The 25541-nt window shown below is 47.7% G+C and overlaps 2 long non-coding RNA genes across 5 annotated transcripts; one reads left to right on the top strand and one right to left on the bottom strand.

The window, feature by feature from the left end:
- Positions 1-1267: 1267 nt before the first annotated feature.
- LOC129654943 (uncharacterized) lies at positions 1268-18040 on the top strand. Of its 4 annotated transcripts, none has more exons than XR_008715675.1 (5): positions 1268-1459; positions 9024-9130; positions 15685-15853; positions 15972-16058; positions 17906-18040. It is a non-coding gene; the product is annotated as an uncharacterized LOC129654943 (long non-coding RNA). The 4 variants fall into 4 exon arrangements; XR_008715674.1 differs by lacking the exon at positions 1268-1459 and adding an exon at positions 1486-1691; XR_008715676.1 differs by lacking the exon at positions 1268-1459 and adding an exon at positions 1706-2007.
- On the bottom strand, positions 3063-5452 carry LOC129654941 (uncharacterized). Its single transcript, XR_008715669.1, has 3 exons — positions 5011-5452; positions 4570-4631; positions 3063-3391 (listed from the first exon to the last, which is right to left on the bottom strand). It is a non-coding gene; the product is annotated as an uncharacterized LOC129654941 (long non-coding RNA).
- Positions 18041-25541: the final 7501 nt, after the last annotated feature.

Genomic DNA, 25541 nt, shown 5'->3' with positions numbered 1-25541 from the left:
TCTCCAGAGGGTCTTCCTGACCCAGCTATCGAACCTGTGTCTCCTGAATTGCAGGCAAATTCTTCACCACTGAGCCACTGGGGAAGCCGGGAACATGGGTTAGGTGAAGGCAAACCATCCTTTGCCTTACTGAGCTGGAGTCTTGAAGGAGCCATAAACCTCCCTCCCTACACACTGCTCTGCTCCCTTTAGAAAGAAATCAGCAAAAGCCTGATCACTCCCAAAAATGTTCACCCAAAGCTCCCAGCATCTCTCCCTTCTCACAACCTCTCTCTGTTCTGTAGCTAAACTACAGCCAAGCTCTATGATCTTGATTTGTTTTTGTCTGTTTTTAATTTTGTTACTTGTTTTTGGCGGTGCTGGGTCTTCCTTGCTGTGCATGGGCTTTCTCTAGTTGCAGAGATTAGGAGCTATTCTCCAGTTGGGGCATGCAGGCTTTTCATTGCCGTGGCTTCTCTTGTTGCAGAGCATTGGCTTTAGGCGTGTGGGCTTCGGTAGTTGCAGCACACAAGGCGAGTACTTGTGGTTCACTGGCTCAGTTGCCCTGAGACATGGGATTTTCCTGGGCCAGGGAGCAAACCTGTGTTCCCTGTATCGGCAGGCGGACTCCCAACCACGGGGCCGCAGGGGAGTCCGCTCTGTGATCCTGGGCATGCCACTTTTCGTCTCTGGCCATCCCTCTCAGACACCCACTGCTCTCCCCAGCTTTCACAGCCTGAGAAGTCAGCTCAGAATGAGTTGAGTGGAGAATCAGGAAAGCTCTTTGAGGCTCCTTAGACCTCCCAGTCACAAAAGAAAATTTAGGATAACAAATCTGGGTGGAAAATGAATGATAGAATGGAAGGGCATGGTGGGGGCCCTCACAGGAAGTGGCATGGAAGGGAGCTAAGAACAGAAAGTCACCTTTAACTTCCATGCCTCGGAGGGGTCACATGCTGCCCTAGGCATTAACTGTAACACTTGGGGCCAGTTGTCTTGCTGAGATGATAGCAACTAATAGCCCATAATTACCCATAATGACTTCACAGGGCTCAGCTCAGGTAGGAGCCCTGGCATTTCCAGGTAATGGCTTTTATTCTCTTTTAATTTTGAGTGTGTTAGCTCCCTGTATGGATTGAAAGGCATTCATTAACACAAGTGCCTTTGATAATTAGATTGATTTTGACTCATGTGCTTTTCATTAACTACTTTAAGTCAGTATGGATTAGGGCCCCACTTCTGGGCCAGGACAACAGAGACAGAAAACTCAAAGTTTTCTCAAAAGGGGTCCTTGGTGTCCAGAGAAGACAGAGGGAGCTTCATTGCTGTGCTCCTGGGGGAAGAGGAAAAGCAGGTGGAAGACGCTTGAGGGGACAGCTGCAAGGGACAGCACCCACAGGCTGAGCCTGTTTTCTCATTGGTGAATTGAGGCTTACAATCAGGGAATTGATCAGGGATTCCTGCCTGCATTTTTATTCATGTAAGGACGAAAGGCTTCCCTGGTGGCTCAGTGGTAAAGAATCTGCCGATGTAAGAGATGCAGATTCGATCCCTGGGTCAGGAAGATCCCCTAGAGAAGGAAATGGCAACCCACCCCAGTGTTCTTGCTTGGGAGATCTCAGGGATGGAGGAGCCTGGCAGGTTACAGTCCATGGGTTTGCAAAAGAGTTGGACACAACTTAGCAACTAAAACAACAAGGAAAAATAGTGAGGTGAGACTTTGAAATTAAGTGGGAGTCCTGACGTGGACAGCTCATAGATCCAGGTAATCTCTGCCTGGTTTGTCTTTGACTGGGCTATTTTACAACCTGTAGAGGTAAAAGTTTAAATACACACGCATGCATGCATGCCTAGTCACTTCAGTCGTGTCTGAATCTTTGCGACCCTATAGGGTGTAGCCTGCCAGGCTTCTGTGTCCATGGGATTCTTCAGGCAAGAATACTGGAGTGGGTTGCCATGCCCTCCTCCAGGGGATCTTCCCGACTCAGCGATCGAACCCAAGCCCTCGTCTCTCAGTCTCCTGCATTGGTAGGCGGGTTCTTTACCACTAGTGCCAACTCATAGTAGGGCAATTAATTCATTTCTAAAGAAATGCAAACTGGCCATTTCACAATGGATGCTATTGATTCCTATGGGTATTGGCCAGTTTTGCCAGTTCTTTGAGTTTCCAACTATTTGTTTATTCATTTTGACATTCCTTATCTGACTATAAATCTGTAGTCCTTTGGCATTCTTTGGACTTGGTTGTAATACCTCAGGGCTTCCTCATTAAATAATGAGTTAAGTTTTTGACACAGGTGCATTTTGTATCTGAGTAAGAGGTGTACTCTTCACATCTTACAGAGAAGCATAAGGTGGTCCAGGGAGGGGATGGGACGTTCTCAGGATCACACAGCTTATTTGTGCCAAAGCTGTGACCATAAGCAGGTTCTTTTGACTTATCTGTGTTCGGTAATCCCTGATGTAACTCACAGAATTGTCATGAGAACCAGAAGGTGGAAGAGAAAAAATGGTGTGAAAAGTGAGACACGCTGCTGTGAAGAGGTGAGGGGTTCTTGTGTAGCAGGTCAGGGTGGGGAGTGGAGGTCCTGGGTTTCAGCCTCACCCACCAGGCATGTGAGCATGGCCAGGTCATTCCGCCTCCCTCAGTCTTATTACCTGCCCTGCTTACCTCACAGAGCCCTGGTAAAGAGGAGGTGAGGTGAGAAGGGGCACTTGCGAAAGAGTTCTGATGGTTTTTTTTAAGTGTACCCATGTATTCTGATACTCCTTTCTTCAAGAGATGGAGCCGCATTCCCCTTGCTTGCATGTGGGCTGTATTTTGTTAGATGTGACTCAATTCTGACAGGATAAAGCCGAAGTGAGGGTTTGTTATGTGTGTGACTAGGTCATGAAATAGCATGGCGGCTTCCACTTGGCTAAGCTGTCTCTTGGGTTTCTCTTGGGGGGAAAGCCAGCTGCCCTGTCGTGAGAAAACTCAGACAGGAGAGGCCCTCATGAGGAACAGAGGCCTCCAGCCAACAGCCACGTGTAGTCAGTTTGAGAGATTTCAGGGCTGATCAAGGAAAAAGATAACCAGGAGGTTGGCAGTAGCAGACAATGAGCTTTATTTGGGTTTACACTGGTAAAAGGGCTTTCAAGTCCTTTATAACATGAGACCTTCCATGGTCAGTCACTTGGGGCCATCACCGAGAAGAGGAGGGCAAGGAAACTCCTGGAGGAGAGGGAGATGGAGAGGCCCCCTCATGCCTAGATGATGTGGTCCAGCAACATGATGGGGAGTCTCGTGATGAGAGAGCCCCAAGGGGCAGCGGTAGCTTGGATTGTCAGTAGCCCCCGAGTTTACTGTATTGATGGCTTGCAGATGGGGTTCAGCGTGGGGAGGAATGCAAAGCAGGCAGGGTCCAAATGGCTAGAGATAAATTTAAAACAACTGGGGGTGTAAAAATTTGAATTTGGCACCAGTAGGCTTTTGAGCCAATGGTCTCAGCTGGCTGTGAGGGGCCATCTTTGCCTCATTAAATAACTGTGTCCGTCTTAGAAGCAGAGACTTCAATCCCAATCAAGCCTCAGGTGACTGTAGCCCCAGAAGAACTTGATTGAAATTTCGTGAGAGACTCTGAGCCACAACAACCCAGCTGCCACATTTCTAACCCTCAGACACTGTGTGAGATACAAATGCTCGTTGTCTTAAGCTACTAAGCTTTGGGATCTTTGTTCCACAGCAGTAGATAACTGATACAGATGCACAAAGCCAATAAAGTGGCAATAAAGGCTGGTTTTGTGCTCACTCCCTCTTTCTCCCAGGAGACCAGTTGTTGCTTTGGGACTGAAAAGGCACAAATCCCATTAGCAGCAGCCACTTGCTTTCTAAATTATTTAGCCCTCCTTTGCCTTCATCCACGCCCCAGATCTTTTAAAATATTAAGACTTTAAATAGGCTTGGGCTTCAGCTTGGGAACCTACCGATACATTTCTCTCCCACCCTACCACACTCTCCTCAGGCCAAAGCCAGAACGGTCTTAAAGAAAGCTGTGTCTGCCCTGATTGATCTTTCCCCTCGGCTGTGGCTCAGTGTGATTGACTCCAGCTGAGTTCTAAGTAGGGAATTGGCTTCGCCAGTCCTGGGAGCTGCATGATGGCACTGCCAAGTTGGCGGACACCTGTCCCCTTCCAGTCTCACCACCCTCAGCCTGGATGTTCTTTCAGGGCTCTGGCTTGAATCTCTCCTGATCCAGCTTAAATCTGCACCCTTCTCACTTTCTCGACAAAGGAGTTTCTTCCCAGCAAATGCAGCCTCCTGTTTGCCCCAGCTCATGGGGCTTTGTCAGAGCTGGTGGTCTGAGCAGCTCCCCTCGCTCCCGGCATGGCCCATTGACCCCCTCCCAGAAGAGGACAAAGCCCACACTGTGTGTGGCATGCTTCATCATCAGCCAACTGTCAGCTCCCTTGCTGCCCCAGGGAGGCCGGTGAAGCTTCTGGGGATCCCTGCACCCCACACAGCTGAGACCAGGAGAGGAGTCCCAAGCTCTCTTCTCAGCTCTGTCCTCTGCTCTCCTGGGGTGGCTCCCCGGACCTCCGTGTCCTCACCTGCTAGTCGAGTGGGGGGCATCTGTCTTTCTGGGCTACAGAAGCTTGAGTCTCCATTTGACCTGTAGAAAAGCCAAGACAGGCTGGGTCCCTGGGACTGGAGTTCCTGCTCGGTGCTCAGTCCCCCAGACAGCCAGGCTAGCCCTCACCTGCCACCCAGACCCTGCACTGGGGGTGGGAAAAGGGGGCCCCGGGATTCAGGGATGGTTCCCTCCTGTTTCCCAGCCTCCCCCAGGGTTCTTCCCCCATCTCCTCTGTCTAGTGAACTGGGACGCTTCCTTCTGAGCTCAGTGCAGAGGCCACCTTCTCTGATCCTTCCCTGTCCCCTCAGTGGAGGACTGGAGGACCCGGGGACCCCTCCAGCCCCTTCCCATCCTATCCCGGTGCTTAGGGGGCACTCCCAATTTACACTTATTCTCTCTCCCCCTGTTGGTTTCTCACCTCCAGCCAGGACAGGAAAGGGCCCCTGGTGCTCATGGCTGTGTCTGTATTTCAGCCCTTCCTGGTTGTTGCAGCCGTAAGTTTGAGAACCGCTTGGTGAATGCCCAGCCTCTCCAGACTAGAGTCAGCTTAACATACCCCAGCTTGGGCTACTGGAATGGAGGACGCAAGATCCGGCTCAGCCCAGGAATACCTCAGAAGGGCCCTGGAAATGTCTGACTGGAGCCAGCGGCTGACTGGGCTGCTTACAGAAGCAGTGTCCAGGCCATGGGGTGACCGTCTTACTACGCGTCGGCTCCGCTGTCTGGGGGCGGCGCGGCACCTCAGCTGTGGGTCACGTGCGCGTCCTCAGGGCTGCTGAGGGGCCGGGGCAGGGTCTACACGTCCTGTGTTCCTCACAGCCGGGCCCATCCTGGCCCCACACAGAACCTTGCGCTGTGGCTCTGCCTGGCAGGAGCTGACCGGTATGAGAAGAGCCGTCAAGCAGTCCCCACTGTGCAGGCACCGGAAGGGCCACTCTGAGATGACATGTCCTTTCACGGTCAGCGTTCCGCCAGGGCCCCATCAGCCGGGTCAGATCTAACCGCGTCGCTGTGCCGGGAGGGAGGCTGCACTAGGTGACTCCTGTAAGCTGTCAGTTGCTCGGTATGAATTCCTTTCCACCACAGTTTAATACCTGAGTAAGTAAAGTTCCTGTGGTGAGCCCTTAGGTGATAGGTGAGGAAGGTAGTTTTTGGGCAGTGGATCCAGGTCAGTGTTTCTGAAATCACTGCTCCTGGACAGTTAGTACCCTGTTCCTCTAACTGAGCTGGATCACCCCAGCCGACCTGTCCCTGAGATGTAGGAGCCAGGGTCCTGATTGGGGTGGTCTGTTTCCTCTACCCCTTCCTCTCTGCCCTCCCCTGGGAGTTCCATAGAAGGAGTGAGTAAGGAAGGGGCATCCAGAGTCAGACTATCTCTTTAATTATCATCCAGAAGTTCCAAGAGAAACCAGCTCATTCCAGTTCCCGCCACGCAGAAAAGTGAAAGTCGCTCAGTCGTGTCCGACTCTTTGCAACCCTGGGGTAGCAAGAGACTAGCCTCACCTGAGGAGGGCTCACTGGTGCTCTGAATGGAGCACCTCCCACCACGCAGAAGCCCTAAGGAAAACTTAAAATCCTGTCTCCTTTTTTTGTGGGGGGTGAAGGGTAAGCAATTAATGAGTGCTCTCTTCATAATAATGGAGATCAGAATTATGATTTGTTAGCAAGTTTTTCATTTTCTTTCACTTTCTCGAGAAGTGGCTTCAGTGCAGGAGAGGAACAAGAAAAAAGGGAACTAATGTTTAGTGAGCATTTGTTAAATGCAGCAGGATTCTTTGTTAAGGGCTCTCATGAAATTGCTACCAGTTGCACAGTTCCTGTTCCCCCTTCTTAACATATCAGGAGGAAATACGTGATTTTCCTTTGGTCAACACAAGACCTGGGTGCAAAGGTAGATATCTCCATTCAGAGCACCAGTGAGCTTTCCTCAGGGGGGGCTAGTCTCTTGCTTCCCCAGGGACACAAAAATTTATCCATGGGATATCCATGGGATATCCTGGGATCCATGAAAGCCTCTCTCACCTCCCAGGCTTCTGGGCCCCTCCACACACACACAGAGGCATATGTGGAATTTGAATATGTGAATAAGCAGGATATTATTGTATACAATGCAGTGTAAACTGGAAACAGATTGACAGCTGCCTGTTAAATGGGACATTTGTATACCCTAATACCCAGCATCTTATTGCTTATATATACATAGGGAAATGTTAGGACTGTATACCGGAACACATGTACAAAATGTCTTGGTATCATTGTTCAAAGTGAAATAGAAGTAGAAAATAGAAACAGTCCCAGCATCTATCAAAAGGTGAATGGGTGAATAAATAATGGCATATTCACTGTATCAGCTGGGATCCAGTCTGGAAAGCAGAAGTTACACTTTCAATCAGAGAAGTTAATACAGTGTGGTATTAGCAGAAGCCCCTGAGGGCTGAAAGAAGACAGAGGGAGTGCTGAGCTCGACCCTTAATAAAAGTCAGAAAGTAGCTCCCCGCTCTGGGGTGGAGAAACAAAAGGTCAGGAGAGGGTTTTATAGACTTCTCGGGAGCTTGGAGGAAGAGCTCTAAGGAAGTGGAACTCTGACCTCGGAGGACAGGGCACCACCCACTGCTGCCTCTGAGAGGAAGTGAGAGGTTTGAGAGGAGTGAAGAAAGGACTGGAGGCTGGGGTTAAGTGCCACCACTGGAGAGTCACTGGAAGGAACCAGGGATGGAGATAAACAGTAGTCTTTTCTTCACTCCTCCACCCTTTAATTTTTCTTCAGTGTTGTTAGCAGAATCTAACAGGATGCCAACTGAAAATGAGTCAAGAACCTAAATGCAAAAACTTAAAAAAAACCCAAACATTTATTTTTTATTTCTTTTTCTTTTTGGCTGTGCTGGATCATTGCTCCACCAGTTTTCTCTAGTTGCGGGGTTGGGGCGGGGGTACTACTCTTCATTACAGCGCACAGGCTTCTGGTTGTGGTGCCTTCTCTTGCTTCGGAGCGCAGGCTCTAGGACATGCAGGCTCTGGAGTTTCGCCTTGCCGGCTCTAGCGCATAGGCTCAGGCTCAGTGGTTGTGGAGCATGGGTTTAGTTGCTCCTAGGCCTGTGGAATCTTCCTGGACCAGGGATCGCACTGCTGTCCCTTGCATTGCAAGGTGGATTCTTAGCCACTGGACCACCAGGGAAGCCCCAAACTATACACTTTAAAATGGCTAATTTTAAAAGGAAAATTGGGGTAAAAAAAGGCAAGAGAAAATATGAAATTTAGGACAGTGGTTACTTCTCGTTTGGGGAGAAAGAAGGGAATGGGGATGAAGAGCAACACAAAGGAAGATGCAAGTTGTTGACATTTCACCTCTCTTGTTGGGTTGCAGCCTCATGGGTGTTAACCATATTATGTTTTATAGATAATATTTTCTTACGTATGTCTTTTAAAATGCATTGTTGTTCAGTCAGTCATGTCCAACTCTTTGCGAGCCCACAGACTGCAGCATGCCAGGTTTCCCTGTCCTTCACTATCTCCCAGAGTTTGCTCAAACTCATGTCTATTAAGTCGATGATGCCATTCAACCATCTCATCCTCTGTCGTGCCCTTCTCCTCCTGCCCTCAATCTTTCTCAGCATCAGGGTCTTTTCCATTGAGTCAGCTGTTCGTATCAGGTGGCCTAAGTATTGGAGCTTCAGCTTCAGCATCAATCCTTCCAATGAATATTCAGGGTTAATTTCCTTTTGAATTGACTGGTTTGATCTACTTGTTGTCCAAGGGTCTTCTCCAGCACCACAATTTGAAGGCATCAATTCTTCAGCAGTCTGCCTTCTTTATGGTCCAGCTCTCACACCCATACATGACTACTGGAGAAACCATAGCTTTGACTATATAGACCTGTCGACTAAAAAAAGATATACAACTTGGGAGTTGTGAGTTAAGTTTTATTGGGGGCAAAATGAGGACTGCAGCCTGGGAGGCAGCCCCTTGGATAACTCTGAGAGACTGCTCCAAAGCAGCAATGGGGGAAAGTCAATATATAAGGTTTTGGGGAAGGGGGAGTTCCATACCATGAAGATTTATTTTATAAAAAGTTTGTTGCTAGTCATGAGGACCTGATGTCACCATGAAGGGATTTAGTGCTTTTCTAGATATGAGGAGATGCAAGGATTGGATCATAAAATCTGTTCCTAAAACATCTATCTAAAGATCTGTCCCACCAGATTCCCTTGAGCACAGAGTGCCTCACTCCACCCTGAACTCCCTCAGTGGGTGTGGAAAGTCAACAGTTTTGACACTGCAGGGTTTGATCTCCGCAGAGGCAGATGGCGAATGCCCTTGTTGTTCAGTCATCGGCAGCCATCTTGGCAAGTGCCCATCTGTAGTCGACAGCCCTTTGTCAGCAAAGTGATGTCTCTGCTTTTTAACCTGTCTGTGCTTTTTTAACCTGTCTAGGTTTTAACAGCTGTCTTGGAGACCCCGGTTTGATTCCTGGGTCGGGAAGATCCGCAGCAGGAGGGATAGACTACCCACTCCAGGATTCTTGGGCTTCCGCCTGCAAGGTGAGAGACCTGAGTTTGATCCCTGGGTTGGGAAGATCCCCTGGAGAAGGGAAAGGCTACCTACTCTAGTATTCTGGCCTGGAGAATTCCATGGACTGTGTAGTCCATCGGGTCACAAAGAGTCAGACATGACTGAGCGGCTTTCACTTCACTTCACTTCTAGGTTTTAAAATGCGTAGAATTTTGAATTTTAAAATATAAGTGAGAAAACATTCAGAGGTAAAAGGAGGGAATGTAGCTTGGAGGCAGGTCAGTTGGAATAGTGGACGTGGGCAGTGCAGAGCCCTGACATATGTGGGACAGCCAGGGAGGGGCTCCCGGAGGAGGGCAGTGGGAGTGCAGGAAGAGGGCAGCCCGGGATCCTGGCGGTGGGGCTGCAGGGCCGCCCTTGCCCACACGAGGGCGCCCCACACTGCTGCATCTAAGCGGCGGTGGCGGCCGGGCATGCCAGGATGGGCTGGGGACAGGAAAGGAGAGCAGCCCGGGAGAGGCCTTCTGGGGAAAGTAGGGTGGAGGAGAGCATCCTGTCCACCTACAGACTGGCCCCTCAGGTTTCTTGTGTGGTCAAACCTTGAAGACAGTGTGAGATTCGAATGGAAACAGAGCCGGCTTTCAGGCTGGGAGGAATTCATGGGAGTCTCCATCAAGCCTGCCTGTGGGGGGCGGGGTGGGTGTTTGCTATTTATTGAGGGGTGTGTGGTATGCCTGTGCTGTGTTGGGAATGACTATCTAGGTTAGAGGGTGTGGGTGTGTGTTTTCCCCAGGAATATAGTGGAGAGTGGGAGCAGGGCGTGGAGAGGGGCTGTTCCTGCTTCCCTAGGGTCTGAGGCTTGTACAAACAGGAAGGGGAACCTGCAGCAAGATCCAGCTGGTGAGGACTCAGAACTTTTCCCCCTCAGAGGAGCCCTGGGTGTGAAAGAGGAGGGAGGAGCCTGGCTGCTGGCCTGTGGAGGACACCTCCCTCAGTCCGGCCCAGCAGGATTGTGTATCGGTGCCTTCCTCGTGGGTCTGCAGACACCCCCCTCCCCCACCAAGCCTTCTAGAGATGGCTGAGCACCCAAGGCTAGCATGCCACAGGGCTGCCAGACCCTGCATCCTGCCTCTTCCTGCTGCTCCAGGACTTGGTGTTACAACTTGTGCCCCAGGGCATAGCCCAGCAGAGGTCTGTGACCTGAGAAACCCCGCTGACCTCACTTTAGACCAGAACATTTTTTTTCTCCTAAAACCAGTGGCAGGGAGCCCAGGTTTGAGGAGGGTATGAAGAGTGGGAGAATACGCCATCTCAAATACGCCTCCAGGACAGAAGGATTATTTTGAGCTGATTATTTTCTGAAACTACAGACAAAGGAAGCTTCTGAAAAACAGTAGAAATGACTCTTTTGAGAGAGATGTGCATTTATAAAAGAAATCTCCATTTGCGAGGGTGTCTCCCTCAGTGGGTGGAGAAGTTGACTATAAATCACAGAATTATAAAAATCTGTGGAAAGGGCGTTTACTTAAATCTACATAACAAGCCTTCCCCTTGTTTACTCCGCTTTTCCGGGTAATCTCCCAGAACTGGCTTGCTCCCTGGCCCGCCCTCACCTTTGCTTCCTCTGTTTTTGGCGGAAGGTAGTGTTTAAACTGCTAGCTTAGGCCCCTTGGGAGAGTTAATTTTTTGTCCCTGGGTATCTCCCTGGTGTACAAGTATATGTGGATAAACTTCGGTTTCTTTCTTATTTATCTTTTTGTTTACAGAGGTCTCAGTTGAGAGCTCAGAAGAGTTGAGGAAAGTTACTTTTCCTCCCCTATGGGGGATGGGGGTGAAGGGGGTTGGGGGGACAGCTAGGGGGACCTGGAGGCTCCTCCCCATCCCACCAGTCACAGCTACTGCTTGTAAAAGTGCTCTGTGGGCTGTATCCTGGAGTCTCAGCCCAGAATTTGAGAGCATTATAGTGGAAATTAAGCCCAGGGTGGGAGCCTCTGGCCAGTAGGCTGAGGCCCCGGGAAGTATCCCAGAGCAGAGAAAGTTCTGCAACTCCTCAGTCAAAGGAAGAGGAGGGATAGGAAGTCACAGGTGTCCTCTGGATGAGCAGGACTTTGCGGTGCCAGGAGACACCCTGTGGGGTGGGGAGGAGAACAAGAGCGAGGCTCCAGACATCTCCCCAGTGGCCTGGCCCTGGCTCTGTCCACCTCATCTTTCTAGGCACCTCATTTCTAGGTCCAGCCAAACAACCATGAGGAAGATGTGAGAGAACAACATCCTTCTGGGATGGGACCACCCTGGGGAGTAGCGGAAACCTGGCTCGTTCAGGGAGCAAGGCTTAATGACCATGTAGTCATTAAGAAGGCATTAGTGGGCTTCCTTGGTGGTTCAGTGGTAAAGAATCTGCCAGCTAATGTAGGGGACATGGATCTGATCCCTGGTCTGGGAAGATACCACATGCCACGGGACAACTGATCCCATGCACCACAATGACTAAGCCCTCACTCTAGAGCCCATGAGAACAAAAAGAGAAGCCACTGCAATAAAAAGCCTGCAAATTGCAACTAGAGAGTAGCACCTACTTGCTGAAACTGGAGAAGTCCCATGCACAGCATTCAAGACCCAGCACAGCCATAAATAAATAAATCTTTTTAAGAAAAGGCATTAGCATCAGTCCTGGGTTGGTTGAAATTCCACTCAGCCACCTACTAGCCATGGGAACTTAAATGAGCAGATAAATTTCAGTTTCATCCTCTGCAAAATGGGGACAATAATTACATTGCAGAATTATGAAGATATAGAACTTAGGAATGTGGAATGCTGAATCAATAGTAAATGCTGTTACTATTAAAACTGACACCCCCCCAAAAAAAAAAAAAAACTGAGTTCCTCTGCTGAGTTTATGCTTAATCTCTCTATGCAAAACTTTATTCCCTTTCTTGTCCCACATGTGTTCCCTTCAGGATTGAGGATTATCAAAGAAAAAAGTGAATTGAAACCTAGCAGGGGTCTCCCAACTACAAAAAGCCTTTCCGTTTGTTTGTAGGAAAAGGCCTTAGTCTTCTAGGCCTGAGTAGATTCAAGCAGTTACTGACTAGGGAAGTGAGGGAATGCTGAAATAAAGGAAAAGCAGCCAAGAGACAATAGTTGAGTGATAAATCAGAGTCCTGATACATAGCAATCCGACATATATCTTTGAGTTGTTCTACAGGAACTGAGACCCCTACTCAGGTGGAGGTCAAACCGAGCACAAGCACACAGATCCAGACTGGTAGGAACCAGAAGGCTGGTGATTAAGATTCCCGAATTATCACCCTGTTACCTCATCACCAGCCAGTCAGAAGAAAGTCATGCACCCTGCAGCCCTTCACCCCAAATGTTGCCTGTAAAAACACTTCCATGAAAACCATCTGGGAGTTTGGATCTTTTGAGTGTTCAAGCCGCCTCTCCACCTTGCTGGGCCCTGCAGTAAACCCTGTGCCTGCCTTCATCACAATTTGGAGTTAGTAAGTTGGCTTTGCTATGCCATGAGCAAGCAGACCCAAGTTCAGTTCGGTAACACTGTCATTATTTTCCAATGCCCAGACCCACGTAGGATGGATGGCTCCAGGCCCCTCTCCTAGGCTCTGACCAAAGCCAGCCTGTAATTTGCCTGCACTACGGTACTGTGATAGTGAATCGCTAAGAAGATACTATGTTATGACAGGAGTGGATTCATGTCTCTCTGTTGAAAAGAGCCTCTGGGGAGATGCCTTGATTCCAAAGGCTGAGTCTGTTGGGTGGTGGGCCTGTCCTTTCATCAAGAATCTCACAGCAGAAGGAACATAGAACTTTCAGAGAAGGAGACCGGGGGTGGCGTCTGTCTCCACTGCCTGCCCCAATAGAAGCTGGGGGCCCAGGAGCTCTGTGTAAGGCTGTGCTGATGTCCCTTGTACCTTTCCTATCATGAGGGTCAGAGGTCAGGGGTCAAGTCCCTTTGGTGGTAGGAGGAAGATAAAATGGCCTGAACTTAGGCTTTCCTAAATTGTAACTTGTATGTACAGCTTTCCCCTTCTCTCTGCTCTGGAGTCTCTCAGACATCCGGTTAAAACTCCCTTAGGTGAGATAGGGAGATGCCTCCCTGGTTCATAGCACAAAATAGCTGGTTAATAAATGTTGCTGGAACTGAATTGCATACAGCCACTAAGGTCGATGGGAGGGAAGGGGCTTTATGTGAGTTCAGTCTACAGGCAGGAGCCTGTAGGTGGGCACCACCCAGGATCAGGTGCCAGGAGTTGATGGGGGCCCCGCCCTTCCAGGTGTGCCTGCTGCTGAGACCTGGCAGCCACCCTGGGTTTCTCCCTGTTCCCACTCCCACCTTACTCTGTCCAGTCTGCCTTGTAAACACAATTGAATCTGCTCAGCCTTTTCTGTTGTCCTCTTCTTGGCAACCCTGTTTCCAGCCCAGACTACTGTAACATCATGCCTGAGACCCTCGCTTCCAACTGATTGCACAAAATGCATCGAAGTGATATCACTGAAACCAGAATGGGAGAGCCTTCTCCCTGCTTAAACTCCACTATGTGTACCCACTGCGCTTCCCTGGTGGCTTGCCTGCCAATGCAGGAGATGTGGGTTTGATCCCCAGGTCAGGAAGATCCTCTGGAGAAGGAAATGACAACCCAGTCCAGGAAATGCCATGGACAGAGGAGCCTGGTGGGCTACAGTCTATGGGTCATGAAAGAGCTGGACACAGCAACTAGACGACAACAGTGGGCATCCCCATTGCCCACAAGATAAAGCTCAGATTCTTCCAAAAATGACATGTAAAGCTCCATGCTCCTGCTTTCTTCTCCTTTCTTATACACGCCCCACCCCACCCCCACTCTGGGCACTGGTCAGACTTAACTGTCCACTAGTGGGGAATGCCAAGCACTCTTTTTTATCTTGCAGGGTTTTGTGTATGCATATGCTTCCTCAAGGTGGAAATTAGCATAGACACACACTCACACACACTTACACACACATATATACACACACACACCACACACACACACACACCCTATTTCCTCCTGCTTAGTCTGGTTAATTTCTAGCTCTCCTTCAAGCCTCTAACTCCGCTGCTACTGGGAACTGGCACTTGCCTCTCTCCGCTCCCCGCCCCACCAGTGCTGGCCTGGGTGCCCCCTCTCTGTGCTCCCAGGCCTTTACAGAACACTTTCGCACCAACTCCTTGCCTTCGTGATCCCAGTGTTTGCTCCCCTGGACTCTTCTCACTACTTCAGGATCTGGCCCTGCCTTGTTCACTGCTGCATCTCCAGGCCCTGGCCCAGCGCTCGCACGTGGCAGGCGTGTAGCCATAACCACTGTAACATTTGCCAGAGCCCAGGACCTGGGAGGGTGCCTCCTGGCATAAATGCGGTTAATCCTCACATGGTTAAGTAGCACCCAGAATCCATTCCCACCTGTTTCTTGTCCTATAGAAGCGGAAAGCTAAAGCCTCACCTCCCAGACTCACTTCTTTGGGAGTGGTGGGTGCACACTGAGACCCTCACATGGGATTTGGAGGCTGGAAGGGAACCAGAGGCCGCCTTCCTGCTGCTTTGGCTGCTCCTTTCTGGCAAGCAGGGTCACACAGATGGGCATCATTTCTGGCAGCGTGTCCAGTGTGTGGTCCCCACCCCTAGCAGCAGCAGTGGAGCCCCTGCCTGCTCCCAGGATCACAGCCAAGTCAGTGTATCCTGAACTGAGAACTCAGGTTGCCAGTGGCAACCTCCATTTGCCCACCTTCCTCTCCTGCCCAGGACTAGGGAGCAGATCTCCAGAGACTCAACCTTACCTCCTCTCCTCCTCCATCCAACCATCCCATAAGCATCTAGCCCCGTCTCAAGTCACTTTGCTCAAAACACCTCGAGTGGTTCCTATTTCCTGCACTGAACTCCGGCTGATACGACCGTTGTCATCCATATTTTACAGATGGGGAAACCGAGGCACAGGGAAGCAAAGTGGTCTTCCCAGAGCTACACAGCTGGTGAGTGGTAGGGCCAGGCTTGAAACCCAGGTATTCCTGAGCTCCGAACTGTTAGCCCACCAGGCTCTTCTGCCCATGGTATATTCTCCAGGCAAGAATACTGGAGTAGGTTGTCATTTCCTTCTCCATGGGAACTTCTTGACCCAGATGGAACCTGCATCTTCTGCTTTGGCAGGTGGATTCTTTACCACTGAGCCATCAGGAAAGCCCTCCTGCCAGCATACCCTCTCCTGTTAGGCAACTAAGAGTATATAGGAAGCCAAAGGATTGTCCCGTGAGGAGAAAAGTAAATCAAAGCAGTTGGTTGACACTTAAATACTAATTCCTTTAGTATTTAAAGGACACCAGTCTTGCTGACGACATGTGCGGGCAGCCGCTGGGCTAGCCCCTCTCCCTGGACAGATCTTCGTCTGGAGTCTTCACTCACTTATTCATTCTTTTATAGATTCAACAAATAAGTGCTGTCACATAACAAGCATAATCAGATCTTCCATGCCTCACAGAGATGTGCCAGGGGAAACAAGTCTTTTGCATTTCGTTGTTGACTAGTCCCTCTTTCAACATCCCCTCTTTCCACAGGTGGACACCAATTAGCAATGACTCCAAGCGTGCCAGTTGCCTGTGAGACTTGGGGAGTGCTGCTGGATGCCTATGCCTGTAATGAGGATTTACATTCCTAGAGATCTGAGATAACTCGGATGTTAATTCTCCACAGCCACAGGTCTGCCAGCAGAAGTTCAGCCAAAAGGTAGGAAGGGAGGGGAGGGAGCCTAACAATGGGTGTAGAACACAGATGCTTTTTTACTCATTTCTCTGAGGCTGTGCATAGGCTTCACAGGGATCTCCTGTGTTTGTCCCTTTATCAGACCTGGGCTTGGAAACTGTTGCTGGTAATTCACTCGAGCTCCTGCAGGTCACCTTCTGGATTTTTAGGATCCTCATCACACTGCACTGTAAGCATCGATTTTCTGTTGTTGCCCTCATCAGACAGACTGGCCCTCCTCCATTATCCTGCGTTCCTAGTCTAACCCAGGGCCTTGGGCACGGTCTGCATCTCACACTTGCTTGCCAGTCGTTTCTACCTTGGTGCCACCACAGGTCTCTCTGGATGCTTTTCTCCAGGAGAAATGCTGCTTTCTCTTTCTCTACCCAGCTCAAATCAAAATGGCTCAACAACTGTGCATGTTATTCCCTCTGTCTCAAGGAACTCAGAGTCTGGTACAGGTTTAGAAAAGCAAACTGATGTGTGCCATGCACTGCAGTGCTAGGAAAAGCTGTAACAGACTTTGAAATGGGCAAAGGCTCACTGAATGTTCTTTCAGTGGAATGCTGAGTTGTCTAGGATTCCGGGCTGTCTGATCCTCTAGGGAACTAACTGCACATTTGATTGTCTTTTGCTGGGCCATTTTATAACTCTGCAGTGATGGAAAGTAACTTGTAGAGGGCTGACGATGGTGCACATGCTTCCTGTCTGATGTGCGACACAGACTGTTTCTGTTCAAGGCAATGCAAATGAGTTCTGTCCAGTAGAGAATCTGTTGTTGTTCAGTCACTGAGTCATGTCTATATCTTTGCGACCCCATGGACTGCAGCACGCCACTTCCCTCCACTGTCTCCAAGAGTTTGCTCAAATTCATGTCCATTGAGTCGGTGATGCTATCTAACCACCTCATCCTCAGTTGCCCTCCCCTCCTTTTGCCTTCAGTCTTTCCCAGCATCAGGGAGTTGGCTCTTTGCATCACGTGGCCAAAGTATTGGAGTTTCAGCATCAGACCTTGTAGTGAATATTCAGGGTTGATCTCCTTGCAGTCCAAGGGACTCTCAGGAGAGATAAGTCTCTATAAGTCCAATTCTCATTTAAAAGTTGTAAGATCTTACTGATTCTTTCCTTAATTAATAAGTTATATAATCATGTTAATTTTACTATTTCTCTATGAGAGGCTTGATTTTGCCACTTTCACTGTTTGTGACAGAGGCAGTGAAAATAGGTATTGAGTGTCTATTCTGTCTCAGGAAGTATGCTAAGGGTTTTATAGTTGTTGTATTTAATTCTCATAGCAGCCCTATAAGGTAAGTTATATTTATTAGACCCATTTTATAGATATAGGAACTGAAGCCTAGAGGTTAAGTAACTTGCTTAAGGACCGAGAGATAATCAGTGGTCTTTCTGCACTTTGAACCCAGAGACCTGGGATTTGACACTAAGATTCATGCTCTAACTGCACTGTAGACAGAAAGACACTCAAAAACAAATTGGGGCAGCCACTGTGCAAAGCAGTGTGGAGGTTTCTCAGAAAAACAAAAATAGAACTACCATGTGACCCAGCAATTCCACTCCTGGCTATATGTCTGGGGGAAAAAAAAAAAAAGTACTAATTTGAAAAGATATATGCATCCCAGTGTATATAATAATAGCATTATTTGCAACTGTCAAGATATGGTGACTTCCCAGGTAGTCTAGTGGCTGAGACTTTGAGTTTCCACTGCAGGGGGTGAGATTTCGATCCCTGATCAGGGAACTAAGATCCTACATGCCATATGGAGTGGCCAAAAAACTAAAAAAAAAAAAAAAAAGGATATGGAAGCAATCTAAGTGTCTATCAACAGATGAAAGGATAAAGAAGTGGGTATATACACATATACACACACACACACAATGGAATACTCATGGGTGGTCCTGCTCTCAGTCACTAAGTCCTGTCTGGCTCTTTGCAACCCCAGTCTATAGCCTGACAGGCTCCTCTGTCCATGGGATTATCCAAGCAAGAATACTGGAGTGGGTTGCCTTTTCTTCCTCCAGGGGATCTTCCAGACCTAGGGATTGAACCTGCATGTCTGGCATTGGCAGGCGGATTCTATACCACTGAGCCACCTGGGAAGCCCACAGTGGAATACTATTCAGTCATAAAAAAGAATGAAAATTTCCCATCTGCAGCAACATGGATGGACTTGGAGGGTGTTACACTAAGTGAAATAAGTCAGACATACTATATGTTATCATTTGTATGTAGAATCTTAAAATTACAATAAACCTGTGAATAAAACAAAAAAGCAGCCTCACAGACATACAGAACAACCTAGTCCCGCTACCTGTGGGGAGAGAGGGGCAATATAGGGGTAGGAGGAAAAAATGTTTTATTAAGAAGGGATTATATGAAATCATATGTGTGAAACTTCCGAAAATTGTAATGCGTTCATCTCCTCCTGAGAGAGCACCAAAATCACAACTAGCTGTTGAAGAACCATCAAAAGGAGGATGCTGGAACCCACTTCCAAAGACAAAGAAGAGACAGTAGGAGGGGTGCAGAAATGATAAAATCCAATCCTAGACCTGTCCGATGGGCAACCCACAAACTGGAGAACAGGAATACCGAAGAAAGTCTCCCACTGTTGTGACAGTCCTGAGCCTCATATCAGGCTTCCCAGCTTGGGGATCCAGCAAAGGGATGGGGAATCCCCTGGGAATCTGACTTTGAAGGCCAGTAAGATATGATTACAGAACTTCCACAGGACTGGGGAAAAGAGTCTCTTGGAGGACACAAACACAACCTTGTGGAAACTGGGACCCAGGGGAAAGGAGCAGTGACCCCACAGTAGACTAAGCCAGACCTGCCTGTGAATGTCTGAGGGTCTTCTGCAGAGGTGTGGGTCAAGAGTGGCCTGCTGCAGGGACAGGGGTCCTAGTAGCATCTGTCCTGGGAGGCACCTGTTGGCATAAGTCCCCTTGCTAAGTCACTTCAGTCGTGTCTGACTCTGTGCGACCCCATAGACGGCAGCCCACCAGGCTCCTCCATCCATGGGATTTTTCAGGCAAGAGTACTGGAGTGGGTTGCCATTGCCTTCTTCAAGTCCCCTTGGAGGTTGCCAATAGCCCTACCACAGAGCCTGTAGGCTCCAGGACTGGGTTGCCTCAGGACAAGCAACAGGGAGGGAGCTCAGCCCCACCCTTCAGCAGACAATTGGATTAAAGATTTACTGAGCAGGGCTCTGCCAACCCAGATTTCCCCATAGTAAGTCCCTCCCATCAGACACCTTGCACAAGCCTCTTATCCTCATCCATCAGAGGGCAGACAGAAGAAGCAAGAACTACAGTCCTCCAGAAGGAAAACCACAATCACACAAGGCTAACCAAAATTATCACATGGATGACTTGTTGTGGCAAAGGGGCCTGTGTAACTCAATGAAGCTATGACAAAATGTGGCCCACTGGAAAAGGGAATGACAAATCACTCCAGTATTCTTGCCTCAAGAATCCCATGAACAGTATGAAAAGGCAAAAAGACATGACACTGGAAGTTGAGCCCCTTGCCCCCAGGTCAGTAGGCATCCAGTATGCTACTGGGCAAGAGCAGAGAAATAGCTCCAGAAAGAGAACTGTGCCAAAGTAGAGACAAGGCTCAGTTCTGGATGTGTCTGGCAGTAAAGTCAAGTCTGACCTTATAAAGAACAATATTGCATAGAAACCTGAAATGTTAGGTCCATGAGTCAAGGTAAATTGGAGGTGGTCAAGCAGAAGATGGCAAGAGTGAACATCAACATTTTAGGAATCAGTGAACTAACATGGATGGGAATGGGAATGGGCAAATTTAATTCAGATGAGCATTACATCTACTACTGTGGGCAAGGATCCCTTAGAAGAAATGGAGTAACCCTCAGAGTCAACAAAAGAGTCCAAAATGCAGTACTTGGGTGCAACCACAAAAACAACAGAATGATCTGTTCATTTCCAAAGCAAACCATTCAAAATCACACTAATCCAAGTCTGTGCCCCAACCACTAATGCCAAAGAGTATGAAGACAAACTTCTAGACCGTCTAGAACTAACACTCAAAAGAGATGTCCTTTTTAAAATAGGGAATTGGAATGCAAAAGTAGAAACGCAAGAGATACCTGGAGTAACAGGCAAGTTTTGCCTTGGAGTACAAAATGAAGCAGGGCAAAGGCTAACAGAGCTTTGTCAAGAGAACATGCTGGTCATAGCAAACATCCTTTTCCAATAACACAAGAGACAACTCTACACATGGACATCACCAGATGGTCAATAATGAAATCAGATTGTATAGAGCTTCTCCATCTTTTATATTCTTTGCAGCCAAAGATGGAGAAGCTCTATATAGTCAGGAAAAATAAGGCCTGGTGCTGACTGTGGGTCAGTTTGTGAGCTTCCTTTGCAAAATTCAGGCTTAAATTGAAGAAAGTAGGGAGAACCACTAGGCCATTCAGGTTTGGCCTAAATCAAATCCCTTATGATTATACACTGGAGGTGATGAATAAATTCTAGGGGCTAGATCTGGTAGACAGAGTGCCTGAAGAACTATGAATGAAGGTTCATAGCATTGTATAGGAGGCAGTGACCAAAACTCTCCCAAAGAAAAAGAAATGCAAGAAGGCAAAGTGGTTGTCTGAGGAGGCCTTAAGGATAGTTAAGACACATGAAAGGCAAAGGAGAAAGGGGAAAATATACCCAAATGAATGCAGAGTTCCAGAGAATAGCAATGAGATAAGAAAGCATTCTTGTGTGAACAATGCAAAGAAATAGAGGAAAACAATTGAATGGGAAAGACTAGAGATCTCTTCAAGAAAATTGGGGACATCAAGGGAATATTTCACACAAGGATGGGCACAATAAAGGAGAGAAACAGCAAGGGCCTAACAGAAGTAGAAGAGATTAAGAAAAGGTGGCAAGAATACACAGAACTATACATAAAAGGTCGTAATGACTTGGATAACCATGATGGTGTGGTCACACACCTAGAGCCAGACATCCTGGAGTGTGAAGTCAAGTGGGCCTTAGGAAGCATTACTACAAACAAAGCTAGTGGAGGAGATGGAATTCCAGCTCAGGTATTTCAAAATCTAAAAGATGATGCTATTAAAATGCTGCACTCAATACTTCAGCAAATTTGGAAACTCAGCAGTGGCCACAGGACTGGAAAAGGTCAGTTTTCATTCCAGTCCCAAAGAGGGGCAATGCCAAACAATGTTCCAACTACTGTAAATTGTGCTCATTTCACATGCTCGCAAGGTTAATAGTCAAAATCCTTCAAGCTAGGCTTCAACAGTATGTGAACTGAAAACTTACAGATGTACAAGCTGGATTTAGAAAAGGCAGTGGAACCAGAGATCAAATTGCCAACATCCATTGGATCATAGAGAAAGCAAGGAATTCCAGAAAAATGTCTACTTCTGCTTCATTGACTGTGCTAAGGCCTTTGTGTGGATCACAACAAACTATGGAAAATTCTTAAAGGGATGGAAATAACAGACCACCTTACCTGCCTCCCGAGAAAACCCTATGCAGGTCAAGAAGCAACAGTCAGAACCAGACATGGAACAACAGAATGGTTCAAAACTGAGAAACAAGCTTGCCAAGGCTGTATATTGTCACCCTACTTATTTAACTTCTATGCAAAGTACATCATGCAAAATGCTGGGCTGGATGAAACACAAGCTGGAATCAAGACTGCCGGGAAAAACAGCAACAACCTCAGATATACAGATGATACCACTATAATGGCAGAACGCAAAGAGGAACTGAAGAGCCTCTTGATGAGGGTGAAAGATGAGAGTGAAAAAGCTGACTTAAAACTCAACATTCAAAAAACTAAAATCATGACATCCAGTCCCATTACTTCATGGCAAATAGATGAGGAAAAAGTGGAAACAGTGACAAATTTTATTTTCCTGGGCTCCAGAATCACTGTGAATGCTGACGGTAGCCATGAAATTAAAAGACACTTGCTTCTTTGAAGGAAAGCTGTGACAAACGTAGACAGTGTATTAAAAATCAGACCCATTACTTTGCCAACAAAGGTCCGTCTAGTCAAAGCTATGGTTTTTCCAGTGTCATGTATGGATGTGAGAGCTGGACACATTTGAGCACTGAAGGAGGCTAAGCACTGAAGAACTAATGCTTTTTAATTCCCTTGGACTGCAAGGAAATCAAATTACAGGATTTAAGTCCCTTGGACTGCAAGGAGATCAAATCAGTCAATCCTAAAGGAAATCAACCCTGAATATTCATTGGAAGGACTGATGCTGAAGCTGAAGTTCCAATACTTTGGCCATCTGATGCAAAGAGCTGACTCATTGGAAAAGACCCTGATGCTGGGAAAGATTGAAGACAGGAGAAGGGGTTGACTTAGGATGAGATTGTTGGATGGCATTATTGACACAATGAATTTGAGCAAACTCTGGGAGATAGTGAAGGACAGGGAGCCCTGGCATGCAGCAGTCTGTGGGGTCGCTAATAGATATATGCTTTTGCAACTGACCAACAACACACTATAGAATTTAAGGAATCCTTCATTCAGTTAAAAAAAAACAGATCAGCAGGACAAGAAAAATTATCTGGGGACTCAGATAAGGCCCCCTGTAAAAGCAGGCATGAACCAAGTTTCAGAAGTCAGATAGGAGTTGGTGCTGAGGAGAAAGGAGGAGGGGCTTCTGCCGCTCAGTCGCTCCAGTCGTGTCCGACTGTGTGTGACCCCACAGACGGCAGCCCACCAGGCTCCCCCGTCCCTGGGATTCTCCAGGCAAGAACACTGGAGTGGGTCGCCATTTCCTTCCCCAATGCATGAGTGAAAAGTGAAAGTGAAGTCGCTCAGTCATGTCTGACTCTCAGCGACCCCATGAACTGCAGCCCACCAGGCTCCTCCGTCCATGGATTTTCCAGGCAAAAGTACTGGAGTGGGGTGCCATTGCCTTCTCCGGAGGAGCTTCTAGGCATTAGCATTTAGGAAGGCAGGGGTCTGAAACAAAGTCTTAGTTAACTAAGTAATTCAGTTGGGCTGGGGAGCAGGGTGCGGGCTTAGGACTGATGCAGAAGCTAATTAAGAAGGGCCCTATGGGTCCTGCTAAGGACTTTGGACTTTATCCTCAAATTACAGGATTTAAAGCAGAGTAAGTGATTAATGAGTTTTATTATCTTTATTGCTTTGAGGTTATAAAGGCAGCTGAAAATCTGGCCTTTTTAGAAAAGTCATTTTAGCAGCAGTGTTGAGGCTGGATTGAAGGTGGTGAGAATTGACAGGGAGGCTGTTAAAAATGAAGCCTATGGCAGGGAAGAGGGCACTATAAGGAGAAACAGTAAGTAAAGTCTAAATATTTGGACAACCAAAGAGGAATGTGGAGGTGGGAATGGGGAGAGGTGTGGAAGGGGCTGCGGCGCAGATAAAGCTCACACTGCTGCAGGCCTGTTTATGCTCATTTTTTAAAGTTAACTGATTTATTTGGCTGTATCAGGTCTTAACTGTGGCACAAGAGATATTCATTGCATCATGGGGGATCTTTCCCTGTGGAACAAGGACTCCCAAGGGTTGTTTTTTTTTCTTTTGGTTTAGTTGCACCATGCATCTGGCATGTTAGTTCCCCATCCAGGGACCGAACCTATCCCTGCATCCCCTGCATTGCAAGGTGGTCCTTGTTTATGCTCATTCTTAGCATCTGAGAAACAAGATAGCACTGGGAACTTAAAAGCTTGTTACCAAAAAGCCTCTAAAGTGCCCATGCTGAAAAGTATATATAAATAAGGCCTAACACAAAAGCAGACCCCGGTTTCATTCCTGGGTCAGGAAGGTCCCTTGGAGAAGGCTTAGGATACCCACTCCAGCATTCTTGGGCTTCCCTGGTGGCTCTGATGGTAAAGAATCTACCTGCAGTGCAGGAGACCTGAGTTCGATCCGTGGGTTGGGAAGATCCCTGGAAGAGGGCACGGCAACCCACTCTAGTATTCTTGCCTGGAGAATCCCATGGACAAAGGAGCCTGGCGGGCTATAGTCCATGGGGTCACAAAGAGTCGGACACGAATGAACGAGTAAGCACAGCATAACACGAAAGCACCCAGGTGGTACTAGTGGTAAAGAACCCACCTGCCAATGCAAGAGATGCAAGAGATATGAGTTTGATCTCTGGTGGGAAAGATCTCCTGGAGAAGGAAATGGCAACCCACTCCAGTCAGTGTTCTTGCCCAAAGAATCCCACGGACAGATGAGCCTGGGGAGCCCATGAGTTGCAAAGAGTCGGACATGACTGCAGCGACTTAGCAGACACACATTTTTGTTTTGGTTTCAAAGGAAAAAAAAATAAGATAGGGAAAGATAGACCACAATGACAAGAACTATTACAAACCTTCTCTTGATAACTATGGATGTACAGATCGTCAGCAGACCACGTGATTTTTAATCACCTCCTGGCTTCTTAATGGCTGCTAGCCACTTCCTCTTGGGACCTGGCCAGAGTAAGCTCCGGAAATGCAAATTTTTAATTCTGGAATCAGTAAAGCACATTAGGAAAGGAAATCTCACAAGTAAAGAAATCACATTATGAATTCCAAAGCCAAGGAAAATGACTGTAAGTCAGATTGTGAATTCATTGGGGTCAGGACCATTGGTGCAGAGTCCAAGTGATTGGTCTCTATTCATCCTTCAAGATTACCCAGGATACAACCTTTCTCATTCTTGTGTTTCCAAACTTCCATCCAATACAACCTTCAGCTCCAGCAGCTGAGCTGTATGCAGGGGTTGGGGAGAGTGGTAAAACCCAGTTAAAGGGTGTTTTTCATTTACACCCACTGGTGGTGCAGTGGTAAAGAATCTGCCTGCCAGTGCAGGAGATGCAAGAGACAGTGGTTCAATCCTTGGGTGGGGACGATCCCCTGGAGTAGGAAATGGCAACCCACTCCTGCATTCTTGCCTGGGAAATCCTATGGACAGAGGAGCTTGGCAAGCTACAGTTCATGGGGTCACAAAGAATGGGACATGACTCAGTGACTGAGCACACACACAACACACACCCTAGGATATTGCATGAATCAGATGATATACTGGAAAGGCCTTTGTGTACTCCAGTGATTGTTCTGGTTGATGACAACTGATCCTGTTTAATTTTTAAAAACTACTATGAGCTCAACTAGTACTACTGTTCATTCAACTGTATGCAGTGTACATTCACAATGTTCACAATAATTAACCTGCCCAAGAGTATATACTTTTCTGTCCGCTTTAGGCCCTCCTGAGGTTGGGTTAGAGACTTCTCCATGTGATGTCCTGTCACAGCACTTACTGTGCAGTCTTCCCTCTGGAATAGAAGCTGTGGGTGCCAGGAACCCTGAGCATTATTATGCCTTCTATCTAGAAACCAGATAAGCACATAGATAGCACTCCAAAAATACTAGGTGAATGAATGAAGGAAGGTTTTATCTTATATCCATATTCCTGTTTTCCTTATAACTTACTCTTCACTGTCTGCTTTCCCTTACTACAAAGTAGGTAGGATGCATGCATGTGAAGACATTATTATGTTCATGGCTGGATTCTCAAAACTTAGAACAATGCTTGGGAACTAGTAGTTCAGTTAAGTCGCTCAGTCGTGTCCGACTCTGCAACCCCATGGACTGCAGCACACCAGGTTTCCTTGTCCATCACCAACTCCTGGAG

Source organism: Bubalus kerabau, chromosome 6, assembly GCF_029407905.1.
Source record: "Bubalus kerabau isolate K-KA32 ecotype Philippines breed swamp buffalo chromosome 6, PCC_UOA_SB_1v2, whole genome shotgun sequence".
Taxonomy (NCBI): Eukaryota; Metazoa; Chordata; class Mammalia; order Artiodactyla; family Bovidae; genus Bubalus; species Bubalus kerabau.
Note: the sequence above shows the minus strand (reverse complement) of the source record. Positions and strands in the feature narration are given on the sequence as shown.